Here is a 5120-nt window from a genome sequence, read left to right on the forward strand (position 1 = left end):
TATTTTATATCACAGTGTTATATATACTTTGCAAATCAGCCAAATATTATATTCATTTGTCTACTAACTCTATAAAACCAGGATAGAAGGACAATAGAGAACTATCAACACGAGGGCTAGGGTTGTGGAATATATATATATATATATATATATATATATATATATATATGAGATAATGGGGTTCATTATAACTTATACAGAAATGCATATAACATATTTAGACAAATCTTACTGCCCAGTACATTTTCTAACCCTTCAGATATCTCTCCACTAATCCACCAAAAGCAGTTGTACGAGGACAGTTTATACTAAGGGCTACCTCCATTTGAAAATCTAAGATATTTCAATTTAAAAACCTCATAATGCATCCCAAGGTCTAAGAAAAACCTCAGTAAATGAATTCTAAAACCAATACAAGAAAAGAATTCATTAAAGTCAGAGCCAAAATTATAAAAGATAATTTTTTAAAAAAAAACATAGTAATAATGGAACAAATAGTTTGTTTTTAAAATGGTAAATAAACTTGATAAACCCTTGGCCAAGGGAACTAAAAGAAAAAAGGAGATACAGATGAATAAAGCTAGAAACAAAAAGTGAAATATTAAAACAGATACCACTGAAATCCAGAAGATCTCTAGAGACTACTAGAGAACTTATTCAATGAATGGGAAAAAATTTAGACTATTTTAAAGAATAAAATCGAAAGATAAATAAATCTAAGTGATATTAATGAAATATGTCATAAAATGTTGAATCAGATAGAGAAAACCGTAGCTCAATAACAAGCAATTAGGTTGAAGCAATAATAAAAAGCCTTATGGATCAGAGGTTCAGAGGTGAATACATGGCTAAATTTTATCAGATATTTAAAGAAGAACTGATATTAATCCCCCATTACATTTAAGAGCAAAGGAAAGATGCTTCCAAAGCAATTTCCTGAGTGGAAAAGTGAAGATTGGACAGAACAAGAAAAAACTAGATATCAATATCCTTGAGGAACATAGTATAAAAATTCTCATAAAATCTTTGCAAACCACATTCAACAACACATTACAAAATAACATACATATCAGGCATAGTGCTGTAGGTCTATACTCTCAGAAAAGCATCAGGTTGTTTGAGGAACACGGTAATTTCAAAGCCAGCCTGGGAAATTTAGTGAGACCTGTTATCAAAGTGAACAATAAAAGGTGCTGGGGATGTGGTTCCTTCGTACCATGCTCCTGGTATGAGACTCTAGTCACATACAAAAAAAAAAATCCATAAAAGCTGATTTTGATCCAGGATGATTCAATACATGCAAATCAATAAAACTAATACATCACATATAGAATCAAGACAAAATTACATGATCTTTTAAGAAGCAGCAGGAAAAGCCTTTGACAAATTCAATGGCCCTCATGACAAAGCCCTGAGAGATTAGAAATAGGAGAATTTTATTAAAATAAAGACCAAGTATACCAAATCCAAAGCCAATAGTAAAATGAAGAAGAATATTTTCTCTAAAATCAGGAAATACACAAGGATGTTCATTGCTGCCAATCTCACTAATCACAGTACTTAAAATTTTAGAAAAAGTGGGGCTGGGGATGTGGCTCAAGCGGTAGCCCGCTCGTCTGGCGTGCGTGCGGCCCGGGTTCGATCCTCAGCACCACATACCAACAACGATGTTGTGTCCGCCAATAACTAAAAAATAAATATTAAAAAATTCTCTCTCTCTCTCCCTCTATCACTCTCTCTTTAAAAAAATATTTAGAAAGAGAGAAAGAAATAAAAGGGATTCAAATAGGAAAGTTAAAATGTTAAATTATTTATATATGCAGATGATTTAGTCCTATTCTTAGAAGAACATAAATAATATATTATGAAAATTCTACTTTGATGAATGAATTCATCAGAGTAACAGGATACAAAATAAACATATAAAAATAAACTGTTTGTCTATATACCATAGCAAACCTAGAGAGAATAAAGCAAGAGTAATAGCTCATTCAAATAACTTTAAAAATAGCTAGGAATAACCCTAAACAAGAAAGTGAATGACCTCTTCAAGAAAAATTACACATTGAAGAAAAAAATAAGAAAACAATAGGAAGTAAAAAGATCTGCTATGTTCATAGAGAAGCAGAATTAATATTGTGAAAATGGGCATAGTACCATAAATGAATTATAGATTCCATGTATTCCCATTCAAATTCAAATGATACTGTTTGCAGAAATGGGGGGAAAATAACTACTTCTAAATTTGTATGGAAGAAAAACAAACAAAAAATACTAGGACAAAGTGATACTGATCATAAGAGAAACAATGGATAAACCACAATGCCCAATTTCAAAATATAAAACAGAGCCATAGTAATAAAAAACATGGTCCTGGTGTAAAGAAAGACCCATAGACCAATGGATAGAAAAGAAGTCAGAGAGCAAACCCAGGGGTACAGTCATGTGATACTAGGCAAAGACACCAAAAACATATTTTGGAGAAAAGACAAACAACATTTTAGAAATAGTGTTGGAAAAATTAGATATCTATATGTAAAAGAAGAAACCTAGATGCCTATTTTCTAACACTGTACAAGAGTTTATTCAGAAAGGACTAAAGACATATGTACCAGACTAGAAGGTTTACAAATACTAAAAGAAAATATATGGAAAACACTTCAGTATGTAGGCAATAACTTCCTGAATAGAGCCCCCTACAGCTCAGAAAATAAGAGCAACAATGGATAAGAGAGGGTGCATCAGAGATCCTCATTGTTATACAAAATTACATACAAGAGGTTGTGAGGGGAATGGGATAATAAACAAGGAGGGAAATGAATTACAGTGGATGGGGTAGAGAGAGAAGATGGGAGGGGAGGGGAGGGGGGATAGTAGAGGATAGGAAAGGTAGCAGAATACAACAGTCACTAATATGGCAGTATGTAACAATGTGAATGTGTAACTGATGTGATTCTGCAATCTGTATTTGGGGTAAAAATGGGAGTTCATAACCCACTTGATTCTAATGTATGAAATATGATATGTCAAGAGCTTTGTAATGTTGTGAACAACCAATAAAAAAAAGAGAGGGTGCATCAAACTGAAAAATTCCTGCATAGTAAGTGAAACACAAAACAGTAAGAAATGGGAGCCTCCAGAAATGGAGAAAAGCTTTGCCAGCTATTCTTCTGACAGAGGATTAATATCCTAAAAATATTAATGCAAATATCTTTGTACCAGAAAAACAAAAACCTTTTCAATAAATGAGCAAATGCACACACAGCTAGTTCTCAAAATAAGAGATACAATGGCCAACACTTCAGGGGAAAAAATAAAAACCATAACATCTTTATCAATTGGGAATATGCAAATCAGAACAACATCAAGCTCCCATTTTCCACCATTCAAAAAAGCAATCATCAAGAAGGCAAATAATACTGGGAAGATGAGGAGAAAAATCTCTTACATGTGAATGGCAGGAACATAAATTACTATATCACTATGGAAATTCATATGAAGGCTACTCAAAAACTGAACATAGAACTACTTTATTATTCAAATATACTACTCAGTACTTACCAGAAAATATTAAAGTCAGCTTATTTTAGAAATATACATATGCCCATCTTGCCATGACACTATTAATAATAGGCAAGTTATAGAATCAGGCTAGATGCTAGTTAATAAAAGAATGGATAAAGAAAATGTGGTATATATAAACAAGGAAGATTTCTATGCATAGAGAACAACAAAACTAAGTTAATTTTAGGAAAATGAATAAAACAGGGAAGCATAATGTTAAATAATATAAGCCAGACTCAGGAAACAAATATCATATATTTCTCTCACATGGAAAACTAGAGGTGGAAATGTTCAACATAAAAATAGATGAATAATAAATTTTATCCATTAGCTCTTCATAACTGAAATAAAATTAAAGTAATTTCAAAAACAAAAGATATCGTTTACATTTAACCTTATTTTAGCTTCTTCAGGATATTTGCAAATATATTTCCTAACCTGGAATAGATCATAAAAATAGTAGTGTTTTACAATAAACATTAAAGTAAGTAAATACAGAAACATCTAAAATTTGAAATTTCAAAATTTGACATAGAATCTATATATTTTAAGAAACTATAATGGAAAAACAACAATTCTGAAACTAAAGTATTACCATACAATTATTGAGTGTTTCTGCTTCTAGAACTGGTTATTACTTTGCACACACCATTTATTCTTTGATTAGATGAAGAGTAAATTTTTAGAAAATTTCATTACCTCAAATTTCTTTAGAATTTTTATTGGTTCTTTTCAGTTATACGTCAAAATAGAAGTTATATACTAGAATATAATTATAAAAGCAAAGAATATAATTTGTTCTAATTCAGGACCTAGTACTTCCTTCTGTTCTTCTAATCTTTCTGCTATTTACTTTGAGTTTTTTTTTTAATTACTGTCACTTTTAGTGGAAAGACTCAAAGTATGGATATGCAAGCCATTTTAATACAAGTATTAAGATACAGATTCTAGATTTCTGGGTTGCCATAATTCCCAATATTACTTTAGTATAAACATGGAGCCACGGAAAGAAATAGAGAATATAGGTCTCCTCAAATGCTATGATACCAAAATATCAAGGGTCCAAGTAAAAAAAGAAAAGTTATGTGCAATGTATATTATATATTCCAAACTAAAGGCACCAGGGAAATTCCACAATTTTGTAAAAATTAATTTAGGCATGAGTATTGTAAGTCATGTAAGAATGATTTAAAAACCACAGTAATGAAAACTGATACAAAAAATCCTTGAATAAATATTATGTTTCCTCTACAGTTAGAAAGCTGTTTCTAATGCAATTTTTCTTTCACTATGCATTTCACAGCCCATTGTTACTTCCAGCCCCCATGATCCCCAAGTACTTGAGAGAACAGTGATACAAAAAGCATTTTTTTAAAAAAAATCAAATAATTAAATAATTTAATCAAATAATTAAATTAAAAAATTAAATAATTCTTTAAAATGGATTCTTAGCAAATATTCATATAAAATATAAGAAAAAATATAGCTAAATTTTCAGCATTAACATCTTAAAACACAAAATTCAGAGCAAGAACATGAGGTTTTTTACAAAAAAA

The sequence above is a fragment of the Ictidomys tridecemlineatus genome, chromosome 1 (assembly GCF_052094955.1).
Source record: "Ictidomys tridecemlineatus isolate mIctTri1 chromosome 1, mIctTri1.hap1, whole genome shotgun sequence".
Classification (NCBI taxonomy): domain Eukaryota; kingdom Metazoa; phylum Chordata; class Mammalia; order Rodentia; family Sciuridae; genus Ictidomys; species Ictidomys tridecemlineatus.